The sequence below is a fragment of the Muscardinus avellanarius genome (genome assembly GCF_963383645.1).
Source record: "Muscardinus avellanarius genome assembly, chromosome: 19".
NCBI classification, from domain to species: domain Eukaryota; kingdom Metazoa; phylum Chordata; class Mammalia; order Rodentia; family Gliridae; genus Muscardinus; species Muscardinus avellanarius.
The window spans coordinates 16,962,765-16,988,490 of record NC_137805.1 but is presented as its reverse complement, the minus strand read 5'-3'; the positions used below and the strand labels follow the sequence as shown (position 1 = coordinate 16,988,490).

The following is a 25,726-nucleotide window of genomic DNA, read 5'->3' as shown; positions in this document are numbered from 1 at the left end:
CAAATTCCTGGAAGGTGACACAGTAGTATGCCTTTGGCTTTACAGTGGATATGCCCTTTGACACAGAAATCCTACTTCTGAGAATCCAACCCAAAGAAACTATCAAAGGTTGGCAAAGATTCCGTACAAGAAACTCGTCACCGTGACGATGTGGAAAATACCTCAATATGCCAACTGGAGGCCTGAATAAATAAGTTATTAAATAAACAAATGGTATAATGCAATAATTCAGCTCACGGAACTGTGACTTGGGCATGCTAAGGGCTCGATAAACATCCCTTGCTGTACAGCTAAAAAAAAAAGAGTGTGATTTTTATATACTATTGTGCAGACACCGCAGATTAATTTTTAATGTAAAGTGAGTATTTTTTAATCAAAATTGAGATGAGATTTGATTGTGTGGGAAGGAATCAATTGTGTGGATGGAGACCATAGTAGCTAAGTCATCTTCCAGAGAAGAATGTTGACTTACAGTACCCAAAACAAAACAAAACAAGCCAAAACTGATGCTTCGGACATCTGTGCGGAGAGGGTCCTCGGAAGACTGGGCACATGAGCTATCATATACGACCCAGCTATACCAATCCTGGGTAATTCTCAAAAGGAACTGAAACCAGCCTATCATAGTAATGCATGCCTATCTATGCCTACAGCAGCACAATTCACAATAGAAAAACTATGGAAGCAGGCTAGTGTGCATCAACAGGTAAATGGATTACAAAATTATAGGGTATACACACGTGGAATCCTAATCAGTCACAAAGAAGGACAAAATTACATCATTTGCACAAAAATGGATTTAACTAGAGACTATTATACTAAGTGAGATTCGCCAGTCACAAAATATGAAGGGTCAGCTGTTTTCCCCATGCATGGGAGCTAGGGAGAAAGTGGAATAGAAAAGGGACTTCAGAAAAAGATGGAGAAACCCTAGTAGATCGATGGAAGGAGCCTACGAGAGGGAGGCAGGTAGAGGAAGGAAGATCCAGTGAAGGAAACACTCCCGTGGACATGACGTACATACACAAGGTTACCAAGGCCGATCTCAAGAAAATCGTGCATGGGGCGGGGGTAGAACGTGGGAGCTGGGGGGCAGCTCGCCAAGTGCTGTGTGCACGTATGTCTCTTTCACCCTGGACTTCATCACGATGTATGGCTACAGCGCACCAATAAAAAAATAAAAATAAAAAATAAATTTTAAGCTTAACGCCATAGAGAAACATCTATGACAAACTAACTGAAAAGCAGAATCTACCAATTCTGTGCAGTTTCTTCTAGGAAACAGAGGTGGAGGGAATCGAATTCATTTCATGGGGCTGGTATCACCCTGATAGCAAAACCAGACAAAAACAGTAAATAAAACTACAGATTGATATCTCATGTGACCATAGACACACAAGTTCTTAACAAAATAAGATCAAGTCAAACCCAAGAAATATAAAATGAAAAATACACCATGATTATGTGTGGCTTATCCAGGACATACAAGGTTGATTCTATATTCAAATATACCATGCAATCTACCAGACTGTCTAAAGAAGAAAAATTCCATGGGAATATCAATTGATGCAAGAAAAAAATCTGACAAATATCAATATCCACCCCTAAATAAATAATAATTTTTTAAAAAGGCCATCTCTGGGAACCCTACAACAAATCTCACACTTAACAGTGAAAAATGAAATGCTTTCTCACTAAGAACGGAGACAGAACCAAGACAGTCAAGGAAGCTCAACACGGGACTGAGGGTCCGAGCCAGTCCAATCAGTAAGAAAAAGAAGTTCTAAACACCTAGAAATAAATGTCTATAGCAGCTGTGTTCATAATTACCAGTATAATGAGATAAAAAGAAAAAGAAATGGCAAACTGAGATCTGAGTGTTTATAGCACCTGTATTCGTACACTCAAAACAACCCAAATATTTTCAACTGGTAAGTGAATAAACAAACTACTAAACATCTGTACAATGGCATACTGCTCACCTAAAAGAACAACAAAATAAAGCAATGAACTCACAGTTCAGGAGACAACTTAAGATGAATCTGAGAGGCATGATGTTGAGTTAAAAAAAAAAAGTCTCAAAAGATTATAGACCACAGGATTCCATTAGCGGGACATTCTTGAAAAAGAAAAGTAGCTCACCCCCCAAATCCCTAATTTTCCCCATATATCGACTGTACTGATTGTCAAATAAAATAAAATTCCAGAAACATTCCAGCACTTCAGAAACATTTCAAAATTTGAAATAATTTTATCACTCAATTTCATCAAATACAGTTTTTATCTTAAATTTCTGATTTTTTTTCCTCAAATATTTGCTAAGTAAGGAGTCAGGAGTTCAGTTCTCTTAGATATCAATTTTCTCTGACATAAAGTGAGGTGTTAAGACTCAACGGGCTCTAAGAGCAGAGTGCCTCCGTCCCCAATACTCCAGGGAACAAATGATGGAGAAAGTAATACCATGAGGTGCACAGCAAAAGTACCTGAATGAACAAACTACCTGAGTAAACCATGTTCATGGAGCATTCATTCAGAAACATTGGGAACCGTGACCCATCAAAGAAACTGTTACCAGGCCATATGTGGCTCTCTCTGGCACTTAGCTGGGGCCGCCATACCTGAGGACCACAAAATTACCAATGAGGAAACTACCCAACCCCCAATTTTGCAAATGTAGGTTGACTTGATGCCCTTTTCGTAAAAAGGTGCAGTGTTCTTGAGGTTGGAGTTTTTCTTAATTCTTAAAGTTGCCTTTTTTTAAGTATTGAAAGTTTATTTTATGCCAAGGAAAACAGAGAGAGAGACAGAGACAGAGACAGAGACAGACAGACAGACAGACAGACAGACAGAAGCGAGAAGCTCCCAGGCATGGTCATAAGATGGAACAGGATGATCTTCTGCCAATATCTTGACTGTAGTAATGGATACGCAAATCTACACAGGTAATAAAACTATATAGAACCTAACACACACAAACACACACGCACACAGAGTATAAATATATTTGATAAGGGGAGTTCTGAATAAGATGGGTAGATTGCATCAATGTCATTGGGTAGATTGCATCAATGTCATTATCCTGATGATGATATTGTAATACAGTTTTGCAAAATGCTACCAATGAAGGAAACTAGAAAAAATATATAATGGATTTCTATTAATAATAGACAGCTATATTGTTTCTTATATCTGCATGTGACTCTGCAAGTTTTGCAATAAAAATTTCAACTAAAAAAAATATATGGTGAAAATTAACCCTTCCTCCCAGCCCTGACCAACAGGCTTCCTCAGAGGCAGCGATGCTTACCAGTTTTTTTTACATATAGTGACTCAAAGAGAAGAGGAAGAAAAGATACGTAGGAGGCTGCAAACAGGCAAGCCAATGTTGCTGTGTCTCCAAATAAATTATTCAACCCTTTCATACCCCTAGCTTGGAAGGGAGACCATCCCTAGGATGAAAGAAAGAGTTGTGCTCAATGAATCTCCCCGACACCAGCCTCCTCTCACTGGGTTCCCAGAAGCAGCAGGTCTTTCCCCTTCAGACAGGACACTGAGGGATCTTTCGCTGGGAAATGTGACCATCGCCTGATGAAACTGGAAAACCAGAGACATGGGCCATTGCCCAGGGAGACGGCCCCGTCAGGTCGCCTTCCAGGGACACCCACAATCAACGAGACTCCTGTGCTGCTTCCAGGCGCCTCTGCAATGGCCCCACCTGAGCACGAGCAGATAGTTGGCATCAAAGATCCCCCGGCATCTAAAGAAAGCAAATAACAGGAAAAAACAGCAAAATGAAAAGACGCCATCAACTTGAAGAACAGTCCACTGAGGGCAAAGAAAACTTCCAAGAAAACTACATACATACCGAGAGGTAAAAGAAATGACACTGTGCTAATGGCGCAGAGCGAGATGCTATTAAAAATAACCTGCATGGGGAAAAAAATGAGTTCTTGGAAATTAAAAATAGGACCGCAGACATTAAAAGCTCAGTGTAAGAAGAGTTGAGAAGCCTGGTTGAGGAAAACTATAGAAATTAGAGCAAAAGGCTATGAAAAATGGGACGGAAGAAAAAAATGAAAAAAATTGGAAGATCAATCCAGGAGGTGAAATATCCACAGAAGAGATAATCGAGCAAGACAAAGCAGAGAACTGAGACTGGAGGAAATCATCGAATCATAATCCTAATCAGTTCCCTGACCTGAGCGACACCCACTTCTAGATCAAAAGAATCTGGTGGAAGATTCGGGAGAACGGATGAAGGCAGACCCACGCACACCACTCCACGACTGCCGCACGACGGACCTGGAGCGAAGCAAACCGCACGCGTGCCTTCGGGTGGAGCAGATTTCCAAAACAATTAAGAACGAGGACAGCATCAGATTTCACAGAGGCTTCTCTGGGAGGTGGAACACATCCAAGAGTGGCCTTCAAAATCCCAAAGAACAGGCATTCCAAATGAGTTTTTTTTCTCCTTTCCCCACTTGTTACACCATGTATTTTTTTAAGTAATCTTACCGGTACAGCGCAACCATACATCGTAGTGAGACTCAAAGCCACACATTTTTATATGCATGTGGCATCTCCTGTGTTGCCCTCCACGCCCATCCCACCACCCCTCCCCTCCCCGCACCTGCTCTTAAGATTGGTACTGATGCCTTCATATGAGCACACTATTCTTTGGTGTTTCCTTCTTCAAGCATCCTCTCGTCCTCTCCACTCTTCTCCTGGTCTCTACAAAGTCCCTTTTCTTTCCTATTTTCTCTCTAGCTTCCACACATGATGGAGAAACATATGACCCTTGACTTTCTGAGCCCGGCTGACCTCACTTAGCCTCATATTCTCTGGATCCATCCATTTTTCTGCAAAGGAGATAATTTGTCCTTCTTTAAGGCGGAATAAAACCCCATGGTATCTAGGCGCCACATTTTCTTTATTCCGTTTATCTGCTGATGGACACCTAGGTTGGCTCTGTAATTTGACTTCTGTGAATTGTGCTGCTATAGATCTGGGTAGGCATGTATGGCTGTAGAGTTCAAACCAATTCTTTTGGGGAAATGCCCAGGTGTGGTAGAGCTGGGCCCTTTCCTGGCCTTTTGAGGAACCTCCATACTGAGGTCTATAGTGTTCAGACCTAGTTTTCCAACCCGGCGCATCTAATAAGCGTGGCAGTAGAAGGAAGACGTTTTCAAACACACAAGGTCTCCACCCTCTGCTTTCCACACTTGCTATCATAATGGGCATCTGGAACGTGCGGTTCCTGAGATGTAAACTGCAAATGCAGAGGAAGGCCCAAACAAGACTCAGCGTGGCTCCCAGGCAGCGGGGCTCGAACAAGAAGGAAGCTCAACACAACAGGACGAGCTGACGGGAGCCGGCAAGATGACCGCTGGGCAACACACTTAACGAGCAGCCTGTCTAGGACAGTCCAGAAGAATCTGAGAACAATCTCTCCCAGAAGAAAGCGTTACAGAATATTCAATGTCACCGAACATATTAAGGGACCTTAAGGCCAGTGGAGGGAAGTTTGGGCTTAACTTGAGGCAGAAGCTTAGAAAACTGAGCAAGGATTAATTTACACTCAGGACAGGAAAATTAAGCACAGCGCATTTCACAGCTCGGCTACAAGGTACTTTTACAGGGCTGCCATCCGTGGCCTAGCGAACATTAACACAGAGGTGGCTCAGCTTTCACTGCACATTGAGACCGTCAGCATCAATCTCTGGAGCATACATCAGGATCTGGAGGTAGGGCAAGGGGGCTCAGACATGAGCAAGGTTCAAAATTACCCAGGAGCTGGGTACGGGGTCACACGCCTGTAATGCCAGTATTTGGGAAACCTAGACAGGAGGATTGCAGGTTTGAAGCCAGCCTCATCAATTCAGCAATACCTGAGCAACTTGAGATCCTGTGTGTGTGTGTGTGTGTGTGTGTGTGTGTTTGTGTGTGTGTATGGAGTATAGTTCAAAAGTAGAATGTACCTAGGTTCAATCTCCAGTACCAAAACAACAACAAAAATTACCCAGGTAAATTATCACACGGAGGGAAGACTGACAGCCACAGAGCTCACCAACGATATGATGTCTACCCTCGTGACAGCTGTCCACAGGTGCTCATCTGGGGCCAGAGCTGCTTATAATCCACCTTCAAAGGTTAGCTAGATGTCCCACTGGTTCCCCAAATCTCCAAAAAGACGAATGTTTCATGTTCGGTCTACAAAATGGCATTATTGACGTCCTGGTGTCATCTGTGATGGCCACCGGTCACCCCTGCCCCTCCTCACCCACCCTGTTCTCCCCTGGCCTCCACAGGTTCAAGATGGAGGGTATACCAGCTCACTCAAGAAAAACCGAACTCTGCTAAGATCAAACAAGGCAGAAACGCCATGGGCAAAAGGGCGGAGAGTGTTGCAAATGGGAGCTTCCCCAAACGAGGTCACACCTGAGCGGACTTTATTTGCTCACCAAGGAATGAAGTTATTGACCAGCAGGGAGTAATCGCTAGATTTTTGTTATTTAAATAAGCGACTTCAGGTGCTTTGGACAGCGCCAGAAATAAGGTCTTGTCCTGATGCCTTCTGTCAGGGAGAAGAGTTAGGTGAGTGGTTAAGGTCGATCGGTACAGGCCTGGAGCAGAGAGGCCAGAAGGCCAACTCCCCTTCAAAGTTGGTCACTCAGAGCCCTCGCCATGGGAAGTGGGGAGACAGCAGAATCGCTAAGGTGTGCTGTGGGAAAGACAACTGACCTCCCCAAATAAAATAATGCATGAGTAAGAAGGGGTCCAGAGAGAACTTAAGACTCACCACCTGGAAAACTCCATGCCATTTTCACCTCCAGAAAGCAGTCCAGGGCAGTCAGTTTTCTCTGGCATGCACCCCCTCTCCGCTTTTGTCTCTATTTAGGGTGTCTTCACTTTTCTAAACAAACCTCTGATATTCCCCAACCTCGCTTTTTACCTGAATCCTTTCCATGCAAAGAAGCAAGGACCAAGGAGAAGTCATTCCCTGGTAATACTTCCAGCTCCCCGAACCCCCAAACTCCAGAGTCCCAAGGGATCTTTACCTGTCCACAGTCCACCAGTGGGTTCAGGTGAGTCTCAGAAGTCTAGGTATCACCATTCTCACCCTGTAGGCGTGCCTTCCCGACATACAGCCCTTGTTAACCACTTACGGCTGAAACTAGCGGCACAATTTGACTCAAACTCTGTGTTAAGACGGTCTTTCCGGATGCGAGTCAACCTTTTCAATCTTCTGGCTATTTGAGTGAATTTTTTCTCATCCCAACCACCGGTCCTCGATTCGTCTGGCCCTTTTAGTATGTGGCTAGTAAATTGGCTTGGGTTGGGTACACTCCCTCCCACCCCCTTTTCCGCACATAAATGTTGCTGGCTTCATGTAGGGCCGGCCTCTACAATCTGACCCCCTGGCTGCAGCCCCCACGGGCAACATTGCATTTTCTTGTTGGAAACAGAAGAGGAGCCACTCCCCCGGCTCCTTTACCAACACCCCCATCACCATGCTTTTACTTTTTGCCAATTTTTTTTTTTTTTTTTTTTTTTTGGTGTGTGTGTGGTACTAAGGATGGAACCCAGGGGCATTCTACCTCCGAGCTACACCCCCAGCCCTATTTTTTTCTTTTGAAACAGGGTCTCACTGAGTTGCAAAGGGCCTAAGTAACTGAGGCTGTCCATGAACCGCTCTTCTCTTGGCTGCGCCTCCTGAATGCTGGGATTTCAAGCATGCGCCACCGCGCCCGGCTTGTCTTTTGCTTTTGTTTTTTCTAATTTACTACTGAAACTTGGCATTTCATTATTTTGAAATTCAGATTCCCCTGTTGACAGCTGAAGTTAAAATGTCTTGCTTGTGTCTCTGCCCACTCTACGAGTGAGCGCTGGTGAACTGACTGCTCTGTCCTTTGCCCCCTGTGCTATGAGTTCACCTTTCGACTCCCATTCTTTACCTGTCTAATTCACTTGGCCTTCCAGGTCCCTGCTTCTCCCATCACCTTGCCCTTCTCTGTGTCACACTGTATGTTCATTCTTACAGCTCATAAATCTTGAAAATTAGGTGTTCAAGGACCCTCTTCTCACTGAATTGTGAACAGGAATACTCCGGGTGAGCATCTTGGGGGGCTGTCACCCGGAGACAGGAAAGAAGCCTGCCACGGGTTCAGTAAACACTGGAAGGTCACAGTGTGTCCTACACACACACATACACGCACACAGCAGGAACTCCCTTAGATGGTTCCACTGAAGAGCTTTTCATAAAGGCACAGCTTACGAAGGTGGGGTCAGGGAGGGATGCCTCCAGCCCATGAAAGTGGGGAGAGACCCCCCCCCAAGACTGCAAGAAGACAAGAACAGGTAGAACCCCAGAAAACCAGAGGCCGAGCGGCACCTGGCTCATAGAAAACTGTTCTCATTTGAACCCTTAATACTTCAAATACACAAATCCGACCGAGTTAAAGCCCTGTTTAAAACAACTGCAAAACAAATAAAAATAATTGCTTCAGAAGCTCTACAGAAACAGAAGGCAGAAAGAAGTAAAAAAAAAAAAAATTCAAATTCCCTTCCTGGTGCACAACCTATTTGCTTGGTAGTGCCAGGGACATCTTCTGAACTCCCCATATCTTAGTTTCCCCATTAGGAAAATCTGTGTACCATCATCCCTTGTACCCCAGAGAGGGTGAATTCTTTTGCTAAAGAAAAAGAAATCTCCTTACAGGAAAAGAAAATTGCCAAAATCCTATCCTATCAGCCAGCTTCCACCAGGCCTTGGAATTCTCAGCAAATAGCTGGTTTTGCAATTCTTTTGGCCCTGCCAATCCTCCAGGGTGAAAAAATCTTCCCACAAGGATTCAAGGCTTGCAAGGAGAGGAAATCTTTGAGAAAAATCTGGGTTGATGAGCAGCTAAGAAAAGCCAGGAGGAACGAGACACAGCTATTTAAGTTTGTGCAGAAAATAGAAAAGGTTGAAAAGCAATGTGTTTCTAAAATATTGCTTCTACGAAACCAGCCTTCTGTTCCTCCTTTACTCCTTGTTGACTGAAAAAGGCAGGGTGATTCCCCATCTCCACTGGAGCCCTCCTCCACCAAGACTGGCAGCCCAGCGCCACGCAGCTCCCACACAGGTAGGCTTCGGTTCAAACCCCGCATTCTACCAACTGACACCTGGCGTAGAATCAATCTCCATCCATCAATCAATCTCTCTCCCCCTCCATTTAACCCAGGAGGGCTGCTCTGCCACTGAGCAATGCCCCCGGGCCTTTTCATTTATTTTTTATTTTGAGACAGGGTCTTCTTAAGTTGCCCAGGCTGGTTTTGGCCTTGCATTCCCCTGCCTCAGCCTCCTGAGTTGCTGGGATGCCAGGCATGTGCCACCTTCAGCTCAGTACTGCCCCCCCCTCAAAAAATAAGCAGTAACATCTAACTTGCAGGACTGAGCAGAGATATAAATTATGAAACTAAGTGTATACCGGCTAGCGAGTTCTTAATACAGTAGCCAGTTTTTATCACAAGCCCTGCTGCAGTTTAGAAAGAAAAACAGCTTCATTACTTAAGGACCTTGTTTTCTGTTTGCCTATTTAACAAATCACCTGTGAGCTCCTGGGGGCTGGGGGAGCCTGGGGTAACAGAGTTGAGGCTGAGGCTGGCTCACAGGGTCCCTGACCTTCCAGAGCTCAGAAGCTGGGGCGGATGAAAGTTTCTCAAATCCTGGCCAAATGTATACATGATTGCCAACTGCAACAAACATCCAGAAATAAAACACAATGTATTCAGAGAGCAGAGAGGGGAGGGGTGTCAGAGGGGAGGTGTGGCAGCCACAAGTGAAGGGTGGTGAGCCCTGGGGTCTCAATGGTGGGACCAGCAGGAGCCGGAGATCTGAAGTCAGAAGCCTCACCCTCTCTCAAAGCAAAGCGACCCAAGGAAGAGAAGGTGAGGAGGGGGAGAGGAAGGCCGGGAGTCCATGGGATCTGCACTCCAAGCCCTGGGAGGATGGGAGCCACAGAGGTAAAGGCAGCCCATCTACAGCGACAGCCCAAATCTCCACCACCGCGGCCGACTTCGAGGACCACCTCGGCCCCCACCCCAGGCCAGATGAGGGGCAACACTTGCCTGACTGGAAGACATTTCAAAATAATATGTGGGCTGGGGGTGGTGGCGCACACATGCTTGTTATCCCAGCATTTGGGAGGCTGAGACCGGAGGATCACAGTTCGCGGCCTGCCTCCGCTACTTAGTGAGCCCCACCTGCAGCTCATTGAGACCCTGTTTGTTTCCAAATAAAAAATGAAAAATAGAGCTGGGCGTATAACTCAGAAGTAGAATGCCCCTAAGTTCCATCCCCAGTACTGCAAAAACATAATAAAAATAATATGTGTGTGTATGTAAATCGACGTGAAAGAAAATATGGTGTATTCAGGAAACACCAGGGGAGACCTAGTATACTCAAAGAATTTGCATGAATGTGTGTGCACATATGTTGAATGCATGCGTGTACATTTTATGCACCATTGCCCCCACCGTGGGAACTGTCTATAATCCCTCCTCAACTATGACCCCTTGCAGATCCCTGGGTTTTCCAACATTCCTACCATACATGCCATATTTACAGTATGACCCTGCCTACGCTCTTCCACTGAGCCATGGTGGTTCTGTGTCCCCACTGCCTGAATCCAAGCTGACAACTGTCACTGCCCGGGCCAGCAGAAAACAGTGAGAGTGACACCGTGTGGCGTCTGAGGCTGGGCCCCAAACGCCCTGTAGCCCACCTTGGCCCCTGGGGACACTTGGCTCTTAGAACCCAGCTGCTCTGCTCCGAGGAAGTTCAAATCAAGCCATATGGAGAGGCCGCGTGTGGGTCTGGGCCAACCGCCACATCAGCCCCCAGACGAGGCAGTGGTGTGGCCTCCGATGATTCCAGACCCAGCTGTCAAGTCGCCCAGCCTCACAGTCTTTCCAGCTGGGGCCTCTGACATAATGGAGCAGAAGAAAGCCATCCCCAGGCTGCCCCATCCACAAGCGAAATCATCAAAGGGCTGCTTTATGCCACCAATTTTGGGGTGATTTGTTACACAGCAATAGTAACTGGCACAGAAAATATGTTACACACATATACGTAGGTATGCAAAAGTATATATGTGCATCTACATTTTTTCTTAATCCCTGTGCACTCCTGTTAGAACCTTCTAGAGAGGATGCACACAGGATTCTGGAGTTAGACCACCTGGGCTTTATCCACACCACTTTTGGAAAGAAGATGGTCAGGTAGTTCATATTTAAAAAAAATTAAACACTTTTGCCGGGCGTGGTGGTGCACGCTTGTAATCCCCGGTCTTGGGAGGCGGAGACAGGAGGATCGCGCGGGTTCGAAGCCAGCCGTGCTGGTTTAAGAGACCCTGTTTCCAAATCAAAATATAAAATAGGCCTGGGAGTGTAGCCTGGAGGTACAAGGGCTTCCAGGAACCCCAGTACCACCAAAAAAAAAAAAAAAAAGAAAAAAATTAAACACTTTAAAACCACTCAAAGTATGCAAATATAATCCATCTTCATTGCGAAAATAAAAGAAAATCCTCATTAGCAAATCTAACACCTTCCTTCAATTGGCATTGAAAAGAAAGTATCAAAACTGAAGATCCCTCTGGGACACAGAAGGAGCGCCTGGACTCTGGCTTGCTTCAGGGCTGAAGGTTCACACACCTGAGAATAATGTCTACAACGCGCACAAAGTGTATTTAACACAGCGCTTGGCACTGAAGAGCCCACCCAATTCTAGTTCTTCTGATTGCTTCAGTTGTTGCTGGAGTTTAGATTTTTTTTTTTCTTGATTCTAGCACTCTTTCTGGCCTAAATTAAACAACCGTTGTGTGCCAGTCTCCCCTTATACACACCACAAAAATCACAAAAATCACTCTGGATAATTTTTTTTTATACTGCCTGTAACCAAAGACTGAATCTACTGAAGATCCTCAGTGTATAACTGAAACTTTTCAGTCTGTAACCAAATTTGAGTCTGGTTAGAAGGGAGCGAGCTGAGAGTGCATAGGATTAAACATGTTCTACAACGTTATATAACATAACTGCCACACATCTCTATTTGGTTGGATAAAAGAACTATCCTTTTTATAAGAGGAAAAAAGATCAATATGTGTTAGTACGCAAGCTTATGAACCATCACTGTGTGGCCTTTGAGGTAAATAAATAAAAATATTACCTTTGATCATTATGAAGGTACCCCGCAGGGGGCTACATAGGCTGCACCCAGGTGGTGGCTCAACTACCAGCGAGCAGAGGGGCGAACCACTTTGAGAGGCGGATCACTTTGGGCTGGGTTTTTCTTCCTTCTCTCCGCTCTTCGACTGCTGTGTGACTTTAAGCCAATCGCTCAGCCTCTCTAAGTCACCATGTCTTTAAAAGGAGGCTAAATTGCGGACTTTCACCTAATCTGAAATGGTCCACACTGGGCCATTAGGGAGAGTGGCCCCCGGCTTCCGGGCAGAGGAAGAGTCACTCACTATTCAAATGTGTGTGTCGGCGCAGTGACAATTTCCCAAGCAAAAAATACTATCCTTTGCAGATTCACATGCATTCATTAATTTGTTCAAAATTATCTCGAAAAACTTGTGCTTTGCTGCCAAGGGCTAGTATGCAACGCGCACTGAATCATCAATATGGAGTGGAAGAAAAGAGGCTTGGGGGTGGAATTATGACTGGCCTGCCATTGGGGGGATGAACTGGCCGGGGGCAAGCGCCTTTGCGCCCCTGGCCTCCCCCACTGGGCCGCTCTGCTGGGTGGGGGGTTTCCTAAAGTGGACGTCAAAGAGAGGGGGAAAGAATGAGCAGAAAGAGGAGGAAGGGAAGGTGGTAGGGATGGAGGAAAGGGATGTGCCACGGAACTACATAAGAGTCAGTAAACCTGACCAGAAACTTCACCGCCAGGGAGACAACAGTGAAATCAACAGTGCGCGCTTCACATCTGCAGAAGGTGGGGAGTGGGCCTCGACCACCACTCTGCAGGGGCACACCCCCATCCAGAAAAACTCTCCTATCTCAAGGAGTGCTGAGAACCGTATGACTTATACAGACCCTACACAGCAAAAAAAAAAAAAAAATTGTTTTTTAATGGCCAGCAGATAACTAACTTGGAACGGCCCTTGCCTAAGGTGGCAGGGGTGACCCGTGGCTTTTCAACCCTAAAAACAGAGACCTCTCCGTAGTCGGGGCGATGCCTGGCTGGTCTGCCTGCCCTTGGAGGGAAGTCCTGCGCACTCACAGACGCAGCCCCTCCGCAAGTCAGACTCCATGGACAGATAGGATCCGGATTGCAAAGCGATGGAGAGCGCCCTGGCATCTGGAAGCTCCACAGAACCGCGAGCCGCCCCTCTCCTTGACCATATAAGAGGAAGTCTACCGAGGGGTCTGGGAAGACCTGGAAGGCTGCGGTTTCACCGGGAAGCCCCAACCAGCCCTTCCGATGGAGATTCCTGCTTTGATCGCCGACACCTTTAAAGCCACGTTCCCATAACTCTCAAAATGCTTCCCCACACCTGGTACTAACAACACGGCACGTATTCCCGCTGCCTTCCCCACGACCATTTATGTGGCTGTGTTCCTGCACACACACACACACACACACACACACACACACACACACACACACCTGACGCTGGGGAGATAACCCCGTTTTGCAACAGTTATTTCTCCTTCCTTTTTTTTTTTTTTTTTTTTTTTTGACAGCTGCACCCGGAGTCTCAATTGATTTTAGTGGCCAGCTGTTCTAAGCTGTTCTAAGCACATTTCTCTACAAGGTCTAGTTCAAGCTCCAGCAAGGCCAAGGACAAAGATAAGACCAAAGTTGTGTGTGCCACGGATCCAGGGCAGCGCGCGTCAGAGGCGCGGGCAGAGTGCGGGAGCCTCGCCGAACCAGCCTCTCCATACCAGCCTCGCCAAACCAGCCTCCCCCAAACCCACCTCCCCAAACCCACCTCCCCAAACCAGTCTCCTAAACGAGCCTTCCCAAACCAGCCTCTGCAAACCAGCCTCTGCAAACCAGCCTCCCCAGCGACAGGTCCCCGGGGCGCGGGGCGCGGGCAGCGTCGGCGCCTCAGCCCCTCGCCATCCCGCGGGCTGGAGGCGGACACTTTCTTCCTTGCAAGTTGCGGGCACCTGTTCTGCAGGGCGGCCGCCCGCCCGCCGTCCTCCGTCCTCTGTGGGCGCCCGCGAGCCCCGCGCCGCGGCCAGGTGCGCGGGTCGGCGGCACAGGTGCGGCCCCGCAACTTGAGCATCGGCGGGGGCGGAGGGTGCCAGCCCCCCACCCCGGCCCGGGGTCCCAGCCGCGTGCACCCCCCCCCGGCCCGGGGTCCCAGCCGCGCCCCCGGCCCCGCACTCACCGCGCGGCCCCCGCAGGCTGCACAGCGGCGCCAGCAGCAGCGCCAGCGAGGCCAGGCCGCCCAGCGCGCTCAGCAGCGGGCCCCGGCGGCGGCGGCCCCGGCGGCCGGGCGGCGGCATCCTCCTCCCGCGGCGGCCGCTCCGGGCGGCGGCCAGAGGCGAGTCCGCGCCGCGCTCCGGCCGCGCCGCCCCCGCCCGCGCCGCGCCGCCCCCGCGCCGCCCGCGCTCCCCCCGCGCCGCCATGGCTCCCACGCCCGGCCTGGGGCGGCGGCCGGGAGGAGGCGCCGGAGCGAGCGGGGAAGGGCCGCGGGAGGGGCCGGCCAGCTCCGAGGGCGGCGAGGCCCGAGCCGGGGTCCGCGGCGGGAGGGGGCGCGGGGCCCTGGACGCCCGCCCGCCCGCCCGCGGCCGCTGGTGGACAGGGCCCCCGCAGAGGGGCTGCGCCCGAAACTTTCGGGAAAACCGACCGGGGGTCTCTGCCCCGCCCCCTCGCTGCTCACGGGGGCGCCCCCCCCGCCGCGATCTCCCGGTCCCCACCCCCCCGCCGGGATGCGGGGATCCCCCTGCGCGTCAGGTTCGGGTTGGGGAACAGGCCTCCCCCGAGGCTCCGGGCTCGGCAGGCAGGGGAGGCTCCTGGCTCCCCCCTCTGGCCCAGGCTGGCACTTCCCTCGGATGCGCTGGACCAGGCCCAGCGCTGTGGCTAAGCGAAGGGGCGGCTGGAAAGGTCCGCGGGAGATGTGGCCTGATGCCCCCAGCCGTCCCGGGGAGGCGGCTCCTGCCTGCCTTTACAGGGGCGTCAGCCAGCCCCACCCCTGAGGTTGGAGCCCTTGCAGCCCCTTCCTCGGCTCCCAGTCCTCCTCCTGCGCCGCCTCCTGAAGGTGTTGACCACCCTAGAGCTGGCGCTGGGACCCTGCTGCAGAAGGCGGCCATTGGAGAAGACCGCAGCCCCCTCGTCCTCCTTGGGCTTCCTTGGCCTCCTCTCAAGCGCCTTCCTGAGACTGCTGACTACGGGACCTGGAAGAGATGCCACCCATCGCCCTGGGGAGAGGCGTTGGAGGGCTAAAAACCAAAGGGCGTGTTCGCCAAGGATCACAGGAAACCCGGGGTCTCCAGATTGACAGCACAGCCCCGGGGGAGCAGGTCCCCGCTTCGCCAGGTGGCAGCTCCTCGGCAGCGATTTGCCTGGGATCTGGGAGTTCTGGGTCTCTCCCCAGCCCCTCTATGGGGCATCTATAGACGGCAGAAGTTCCCCTACCATCCCTGGAGGGGGAGAGGCACACAGCCCCCAGAAGGCCCCTTTACCACGGAAACCAGTCCTATCTGCCATGCCTGGCTCTCCTCCTCTTGGGAACATCCCCAGGAATCTGAATTTTGAAAGGAGCGGGAGCCAGAATGAAGCCTGTGCGTCGGATCTTCCAGTCCGACGATGCCTCGTCAATCCCGGTGTGGCCTTTGCCTGTCATTCCTCTATCAGTCTGCATGTGGCCCGCATTTTGTGGGACAGCCTTAAAACGGAAATCCCAGGCTCTGACGCCTAGGTCTGAGAATGACCTTGCCGGGACGTCACCCCAGAGATGCCAGGACGAGCCAGGTGGATTCCAGAGCATCTCCCCGGGCTGGGCGCTGGCCTTCCCACCAGCCTTGGGTCTGCTTCTATAAGCACTTTGCTTTCAGGTCCAGAGACTTTGGGCCTGATGTGGGCAAAGATGAAGTGTTTTATCTTTCTCTTACCTCTGCCTTGATAACAAAAAAATGAAAGAAAGAAAAAAAAAAAGACTGGTATGTTTTACACTCAGCCCAGGCCAGAGCTTCCCTTAGCCAGCCAGCCAGTGAGTGGAGCCTTATCTGTGCCTAAGGGAGGCACATCTCAGGCCCTCCAGTGTCTTCCCTGTCCTCCATTCCCCCTCCCCACAGTGCCCAAACCTGACTGAGCGGTTTCCACAACAAAGTAGGGTTGTATCTCCATAACACCAAACACTGACGGTTGTGTCAAATAGATAAGCCCCTGGCTTAGAAGGAAATCACCAAGCCACCTGCTAGGTGAAGTGACACAGCAACCTCCTTGCCGAGGAGGCTGCTGGGAAGCACGGAAGATGGGAGCCGCCTTCACTGAGCCCTCAGACACAGATAAGGCACAGATAGGATCCATCTTGGCAGTGGGGTGAGGGGTAAAAGGAGAAATCCTTCCGTAAAATATTCCTGGAGCAGATCTCCGATCTCCAATGCAGTGCCCACTTCAGGCCTGGGGACTTGAGTCCAGGTTTTTAAACATAGCCTAATTCAAATGTAGATTAGGCAGGTGTGGTGGTGCACACCTTTAATCCCAGCTACTTGGGAAGCTGAGGCAGGAGGATGGTAAATTTGAGGCAAGCCTGAGCAATTTAGTGAGACCTCGTCTCAAAATAATAAATATAGTGGCTGGGGATATAGCTCCGTGACAGAGTATCCTTGGGTTCCGTTCCCAATACCCCTCCCAGAAAAAAAAAAAAAAAGAAGAAGTAGCCTAAGGAAACTATTGATCGGCTAGTCATCTCCAGATGAATCCCCTGAACATGCACAATCATGTAGGTTTGGACAAAACCCCAGCTTCACTGAGGAAGTCAACAGAACCTACCGACCTTCATTCCCGCCCACTGCTTTTATTGAAAAGCAGGAAAAACTGCTTCTTCAAATACTTCCTGAGCCGCAGCGTTTCAAAGGACAAAAAGCCAGTCCTCTGTGGTGACATCCTAAGCCACTTGAGAGCACTGTGTCCACAAGGTGGGCTCCAGGGACGTCGGGTGTTCCATTCGCCACCGGAATTCCAAGAATCAGCTTCTTGCATTGGGAACCATCTTAATATTCACAGCCACTTTCTTTTAAAATAGTTGACTGAGGTATAATGAACATAGGGCAAAAAGCACTCAGCTTAAGCTTTTTTCTTTTGTTATTATTATTTTTGTGTGTGTGTGTGGTACTGGGGGTGGAACCCAGAGGCTTTCTACTTCTGGGCTATACTCCCAGACCTATTTTATATTTTTCTTGGAAACAGGGTCTCACTAAGTTGCTGAGAGCCTCACTAAGTAGCTGAGGCTGGCTTCGAACCTGTGCGATCCTCCTGTCTCAGCCTCCCAAGCGCTGGGATTACAAGCGTGCGCCACCACGCCCGGCTCAGCTGAAGCTTTTAGCTCAGTGACTTTAAGCATGTATATATATACTCCACTAACTAAATTCCAGGTGAGGACGTAGAACATCTCCCGCAAGGGCCCTCTCTTCCACTGTGCCAACTCCCTGCCGGGCAGCAAGTCTCTGCAAGATAACCCTCTCCCCACCCCTCGCCCTAGGTCATTGCTGCCTGTCCTTGAACTTCAGGTACTCAGAGGCTGCGACTGGCTGCCTGGACCAGCTCTGTTTCCGTGAGACCCGTCTACACTGGTGTGCACAGCTGCAGTTTGTTCTTTAACATGCTGTGTAGGTGTAGGGATTTTTTCTTCTTCTACCTGACACTTCAGTTCCCTTCCAACTTTAAGCCAAGAATAATCAAACCACTGCAGCTGGACCGGAGACAAATGGCCTCCCAGATCTGCGAGTTTTATGAGGAACTTGAGGCTGAAGTTGAAACAGTCATCGGCCACTTCTCAAACCAGTTTGGCTGCATAAGGCAGGGCCCCGGGGTGCCCGCAGGAGGCCGGGTCAGCCAATAAACTTCAGGGGTCACGCTTTAAAGATGGGCACGGAGGGATTCCTAAGATGTGCATTAGACTTGGAGGTAGCCGACAGTCAGCGAGCCCGCTTCCTCCACAGCCTTTCTTTCTACTCCTTTTTCTTCTAAAGGAAAGAAAAGTAGAACAGACATCAGGAGAGCGGCCCTCCTGAGTGGTCAGAAGGCAGCCTTTCCTTCCCACTTGTCCACGTTTTTGCAAGGGAGCCCCAGCCTGAGCACAGGGGCTTCAGGAGGCCTGGGAAGCTGCATTCTTTACTAGCTGCCAGGGATCTTCTCTATCACGATTTGAGCCTTGCTGTTCTGGACAAAGGAAAGAACTCAGAAGGTATTTTTGGTCGATCCTGAAGGGCACATCTAGAAAGGAAAAGTATGTTACCCAGCTTCCATTTATCAATATTATGGATTGACTTGTTTGGGGTGTTTGGAAGAAATAAAGATGGTACACTTATATGTCCTCCAGGTTTGTCTACATCTCTGGTTTTATATGAGTAACATCTAAAAGATTTCTACAAAAATAATCCAGAATCAAGGAACTAACAGATTAAAATTGTAAACCCTCAGAGGACAAAACATATTCACAATTTAAGCAATTTATCATCCTATTAAGATCATTCAGAAAGAAAACCTGCAAACGCCTCTCGTTTTATTTTGTTCATGTGAGCTCGGACAGACAGGCTTCAGAGTATGGCAGAGGGCCAGGGAGGGCCCCGGGACCTCATTTTTGTTAACATGTAAATGTTAGGCTTAGGAATCACATGTTTGTAATCAAGATAATAGATCCATAAAGTGGTTTATTTATTTATTTATTTATTTATTTATTTTTAGTACTGGGGATAGAACCCTTAGGCGTTCTACCTTCAACTACATCCCCAGCCCTATTTTTTATTCTTTAATTTGAAACAAGGTCTCACTGAGTTGCACAGGGCCTCACTAAGTAGTATTTGAGGCTGTCCGAGAACCGCTATCCTCCTTTCTTAGCCTCCCAAATGCTGGGATTACAAGCGTGAGCCACCATGCCCGGCTGGTGTTTTATCTTTTTAAAATGTCAAAACCTCAACCTGATGGGACATGATATATACCTTAAGCAAATTTTAAAAAAAAAGAAGCTGCAATATGAATTTTATAATCCTGGTTTTGTAAAGCTCAGAAAAATAATCTGTGTGTATGCACGCGTGCATGCGCACACCTGTGTGTGTGCGTATGTGTGAGAATGGATGGATGGTCCAAAGAGGATGAATAAATTGCTAAAATTGTTCTTAAATATTTGTTCTCTGAGGACTTAAAATTTTATATGTACACGCACACATTTAGGCGGTTGGCAGTAGTTACTCTTGGAGGTGGGATTATAGGATTTGAGATAAAAAAAGTAATGAAAAGAAGGATTTTTTAGTTTTCATTTAATATTCTCAATAGTCCTTGAAATTATTTCTCTCCCATCAGTATGTCCTATTTTTTGTTGTTGTTTAAAAATAAAAAATTAAAAGAATCTGTTCATGTGAAAGCAGTTAAGGGAAGTTGACTTAAATTAGAGGCACGGACATGGTTTGGCTTTGGCAGGGCCGAGCAGAAGGCTGGGGCCAAGCCTCTGGGTCTGTCTCCCGAGGGGAGCGTCTCCCTGCCTTTGGGCCTGAGGTCCTTCCTGGGGGGCCCTAGGATGGTGCAGACAGCCGGCTGGAGCAGAAAATGAGACTTCTGATTCCAATCTGGCCACAGATCTAAGGTGGCCGCCGTTTCTTCCCTCCGTTTCCACCCCGGTCATTGGAAAGATGGTGACAGCCCTTCCTCCGCAGGACATTCTGCAGCACTACAGCATTTTGAAAATAAAAATTTCCAAGGAAAGCAATGCCGTATTAGTGGCCTCTCCACACAGCCCTCTGTTATCCTGGTGGAAATAAATACAGCAACCCCTTGACCCAAGGCCTCAAATCTGACTGCAGAATCTACTTTAATTCAAGTTGTAAACACAAGACCGTCAAGAAGGACTCAGACCGAGAGAGGCCGAGGTGGGTGTGATGGCTTCGGGTCTCAGGTCCTGTATCACTTCACCCTGCTGGTTACCAGCACCCAGGAAAGGAGAATGGCTCCCTTTGGTTGCTGTGGACCTGGACACGCTGTGGCAGTGCGCCCCCTGGTGGCAGTGGTAAAAGCCCTCCTGGGAGATTTCTGGATGCCCAGGTGTGCCTTTCCTGGCCTCCACTGGTTCTGTGTAGCATGAGACTGAATCCCCCATCACTTTTCCTTCCGTGTTTCCTCTTGGGCTCTATGAAGATGGAATTAAGAGGACTGGCATGACAGGGTTTGTTTCACTGGCGGGATTTCCTCAAGCCATACTTTAGTTAGATAGTGAAATATTCCATTTGTTTACAATTAAGTCCTTTGTGCTGAAGGTGTGCGCCTGAAGTAGACAGGACACATCTGTGGCATTCCCTTTCCATTCATTTGCGTCCTTGCTATTCAGAATGTCATCCCAAGAACTGACAGGGGCCCAGCAGTCAGAGGCACCACGCGGGAGCTTGTTAAAATGAAGAATCGCAAGCTCGCCGCAGATCTGCTCCTGCAGAGTCTTCATCTTTACAAAGTCCACGGGAAAAGCCCATGCATCTCAAAGAGCGGGAGGCCTGGATTGGGTTGGTACTTCCTCACAGATGAAATGACGAGGATTTCATAACTGTCTTAGTTCATTTTGTGTTGCTATAACAAGATGCCTGAGTCTGGGTAACTTGTAAAGTAAAGGAGTTTATCAGGCCCAGTTATGGTGGCTGGCATCCTGGTGAGCACCCTGACAGTGTCACAATGTGATGGAGAAGCATAAAGGAAACTGGCTGGGTGCAGGAGCCACTGGGCACAGGGCAGCCTCCTTTTTAACCACCTGCTCTCTGGATGCTGATCTAGTTCCTTAAGGGATAGGACTCCCAAGAGAAAATATAATCCATTCATGAAGGTAGTGCTCCCATGGCCTAAGTACCTCCCGCCGGGCTCTACCTCTTAAAAGATCTGCCACCTCCAGACCATCCCCAAGGGCCAAGTTTCCAGCATGTGAGTCTTTGGGACACACTCAAACCATACCCACACTGTAGCACTAACTACCTTGTGCATGGCTGACAATGCATTCAAAGTCTCAGATCACATGTGCCGTTTTACTTTTCCAATGGTCCACGACTCATTTGCATTTAAACACCTCTTAAATATGGAAAACCAACAAAACCGAATTTCCAGTGTTTAAGCATTTCAGGTAATTTATAAGCAATAGATTCTGGAATCTCCAAAGAATAAGAATTCCAGCTCCAACAGCAAACATTTAGCTCTGAGTAGCAAGTCATTCTGACCCACGTAATATTCAAAAGAGAAGTTTCCTAGTCCCACATCTATTGTAAACTGTGTTAGTTTGACAACAACCTCAGCATACAATGCATTTTTTATTTTTTATTTTTTATTTTTTGGTGGTACTGGGGTTCCTGGAAGCCCTTCTGCCTCCGGGCTACACTCCCAGACCTATTTTATATTTTTGAAACAGGGTCTCTTACGCCAGCACGGCTGGCTTCGAACCTGCGCGATCCTCCTGTCTCCGCCTCCCAAGCGGGGGGGGGGGGGGGATTACAAGCGTGCGCCACCACGCCCGGCTTACAATGCATTTTTTAAACAAAACAGGGTAGAGCCTAAGCCATACCCAGCATCATGAGAATTTCACAACACAATCCCGCCTTGGTATGATCTTTTCTAGTTTTTCAGGGTTCCTACCCTCAGTCAGCATCAGCCACATGCTCATTCAAATATCACGTCCAAAAATATCAAGGACTTTTTCTTTTTTACTGGTTCATTGTGATTGTATGTAATAGAGAGTCATAGAGATGCATTCATGCACGCACATAACATTATTTGGTCTGTTTTGCTCCTTCCCTTAAATATCAAAATTTTTAATAAGATGACAAAAATTCTTAAAGAAATAAAAAAGTTCTTTAAGATATTAATACTTAGAAACAGTCATTTTTGCTGTACTTTTATTTTGAGTTAGTTTAAAAAGTACAGGAAGCTGCAAGGACATTGGCTGAGATTTGCTTCTGACCCCTCATCGATCTTCTCTTAATGGTATCACCTAGGGTATCTATAATACAACACTCAAACTATGTAGTCAACACAGGTAACACTAGTCAACACCGATAACACCTAAACAGCTTCAGACCTTATCTAGGCATGGTGGCACATGCCTGTAATCCCAGCACTTCACTTGGGAAACCATCTGGTCCTAGGCTTTTCTTTATTGTTATTTCAATCTCTTTGATTACTATTGGTTGATTTAATTTTTCTATATCTTCTTGACTCAGTTTAGACAGGTTGTATTCATCTAGAAAGTTGTCCGTTTCTTCCAGATTTTCCATTTTGTTGAAGTTATATCTCCTTTTTCATCTCTTATCATTGTAATTTGGGTTCTTCTTTTTTTTTTTTTTTTTTTTTTTTTTTTTGGTTAGGTTGGCTAGTGGTTTATCTATCTTGTTCATTTTTTTTTTTTTTTGGGGGGGAAACCAGCTTTTGGTTTTGTTGATTTTCTGTATTTTTTATTCACTACTTCATTGATTCCTGCTCTTATTTTAATAATTTCCTGTTTTCTGTTGGCTTTGGGGTTAGACTGTTCCTGTTTTTCAAGTGCTTTGAGGTATGTCATTAGGTTATTTGGTGATTTTCTGTTCTTCCTATGTGGGCACTCAGTGCTATGAATTTTCCTCTTAATACTTCCTTCAAAGTGTCCCAGAGGTTTTGATATGTTGTTTCTAGAAATTTATTTCACCCCTTACTTCTTTTATGACCCATTCTTCATTCAGCAGTGTGGTGTTCAGTCTCCATGTCTATGTGGTTTCTCTGGGTCTTCTTATAGTTGATTTCTAGTTTCATTCCATTATGGTCTGAAAAGACACAGGGAAGTATGTCACATTTTTTGAATTTGCTAGTGCTCAGTTTGTGGCTCAGGAGGTAATCTGTTTTGGAGAAGGATCCATGAGCAGCTGAGAAAAATGTGAACTCTGCTGTAGTTGGGTGGAATATTCTATTTGTGTTTAACAGGTCCATTTGGTTGACAGAGTTATTTAGGTCTGAGGCATCTTTACTGACCTTTTCTCAAGAAGATCAGTCTAATGGTGTGAGAGGTGTGTTGAAGTCTCCCAGTATTGTTGTATTGGTATTTATGTGTGATTTAATGTCACAAAGTGTTTGTTTTATGAAAGCAATTGCACCTATGTTTGGGGACATAGATGTTGACTATTGTTATTTCCTCTTGCTGGATTGTTCCTTTTTCAGTAAAAAAAAATGACCTTCTTTATCTCTTGGGCTTGAAGGCTAACATCTGATATCATAGTTGTTATTCTTGCTTGTCTTCAAGTTCTGTTGGCATGGATTACCTTGATCCAGCCCTTTACTTTAAGTTCATTACTATCTTTACTTGGGAGGTGTATTTCTTGCATCAGCAGATAGATGGTTTCTGGTTTTTAATCAATTTTGCCACTTTAAGTTTTTTTTTTTAATTGGGGAATTGAGGCCATTTACGTTCAGTGTGATTATTGAGATGATTTTTAAGTACTAACATATTAAGATTTAACTTCTGTTTAAGGTAATTTTTGTTCTTCTTTGCTTAATTGTTTGCTGGATGAAAATTCTTGTTTCTGGCGTGTATTACTTAGTTCTTCTTTGTAGTTATTCTCTGAGTATTTTCTCTAGTGCTGGTTTGGAAGACATAAATTCCTTCAGCTTGTTTGTTGTGGAAGATTTTTATTTCTCCATCTAATTTGAGAAATAGTTTTGCTGGGTAGAAAATTTTGGGCTGCAAGTTGCTTTCTTTCAGAGTTTGGAATATGTTACTCCAGGCCCTTCTGGCTCTCATGACTTAGTTTGAGAAGTCTGGAGTGATTATAATTGGTTTGCCTCTGAATGTCACTTGGTCTGTTGTTTTTGTTGCCTTTCAGATTCTCTCTTTGGCTTCTACATTGGTCAGTTTGACTATTATGTGGTAAGTTGAACCTTTTCTCTGATCTTATCTAAAAGGTTCTATAAGTTTCCTGTACCTGTGTTATCGACCTCTTGCTCTATGTTTGGAAATTTTTCTGATATTACTTCTTTGAAAAGATTGTTGATATCTTTGTTTTAACCTTCTTTCCCCTCTTTTAAGCCAATTATTCTTAGGTTAGCTCTTTTAAAATGGGCCCATATTTCTTCAATGTCCAATTCATGTTGCCCAATTGTATTTTATAAGTTATATACTATGCATTTATTTTTGGAGTAATCATCTTCTAGGAGTGAGATTCTATTCTCCATGTAGTCTAATCGATTGGTTATAGTTTGAAAGGATGCCTTCACTCCAATAATTGCATCTTTATTTCTTTTAGATGCTCTTTAAATTCCTTTTAGAAGTCCTGAATTATTTCTACAGTTGCATTCCTGATTTGACCTTCTAGGGAGGTCTGAAATTCTGTTGTCAGGTTCTGTTATTTTGGTGTTGTGAGAGCTCATTGCTTCCTTCTTATCCCTCCTTTTCATGGTTTCAGAAGTTTATATCTGTTACTTTTGATAGATTTCTCTCAGTCCCTAGGTGGTCAGCTGGTATATCCAAGGGCAAGTTGTATTGTATTCAACAGTGAAGGCTGAGTGAGGAGGGATGTGAAGTGAATGCAATAATAGGGTAAAGCCTTAGATAAGATAGAATAGAATGAAAGTATGAGTTTGGTAAGGTCGTATATATTAGAGATTAGAGAAACTGAACATGTAGTAGTATTTTAGTACCAATGTAGAGTTCTGGTTAAGGGATATGAAGTAGATTTACTACAAGACAAGGAAGAGAGAAGAAGAGAGAAAAAAAAGAAAAGAGAAAGAAAAGGGATAGAGAGTAGAGAGTAAAGAGTAGGTATGTACAAGGAAAGAAGCTTGGGAGAGGGTTAAAAAGAAAACAGGCATATACTCTCTCTCTCTCTCTCTCTCTCTCTCTCACTCACACACACACACACACACACACACACACACACACACACACAGAACAAAAAACCAAAACAACCCCAACAACAAATTCATGCAACTCTATAAATAAATAAATATTTAGCAGACTGGGCCTCTGCAGTCTCTTTCTGTGCAGATACCAAGTGCCACCGACACCTTTCCTGCTGCAAGCCTGGTTCTCTGAGTCTTTCTCAGTCTATGCTGATGGCAGGTATCAATGGGGCTGGATCTAGTGTTAAGTGCAGGTCATCCTCCACACTTTTCACAGATGTGTACTGTCAGTCTCTCTCTGCCTCTGTAGGTGACATATGCCTCTGAGACCAAACTCAGAATAAGAGTCTCTGTTCTCCACAGCTAGGTCTGGGCTGGTCTGACTTCTCCCTGTTCACCATGACTGGATAGTCTGTGGTGATCCCAGAGATCCTACTAGTTGGGTCTAGTGTTAGGCATAGTCTCCCCTGACACTTTCCACTGATACCGAGCCTGAGTCTGTCTGAGCCTCTGCTATGTCTGAGAGAAGACTCCATCTCCACCTTCTCTGGGTTGAACCACAAAGTCTTAGACTCACGGAGTTTATTGCGGCTGCACAAGTCCCTGAGGATGCCACGTTGGGCATTCTCCCATGAGGACCACGACTTCAGTTAGGTTTTTCTGTGTGCTGTTCTGGAT

General features: G+C 46.8%; 1 protein-coding gene across 1 annotated transcript in view; it reads right to left on the bottom strand.

Moving 5' to 3' along the window:
- The window catches only part of SLC24A3 (solute carrier family 24 member 3), a gene marked incomplete at its 3' end in the record, with an annotated part of 445,609 nt that extends 431,109 nt beyond the window's left edge, over positions 1-14,500 (bottom strand). The window contains exon 1 of the mRNA XM_080716323.1: positions 14,385-14,500. The remainder of the gene's footprint in view (positions 1-14,384) is intronic.
- Between the last annotated feature and the right edge of the window lie 11,226 nt (positions 14,501-25,726).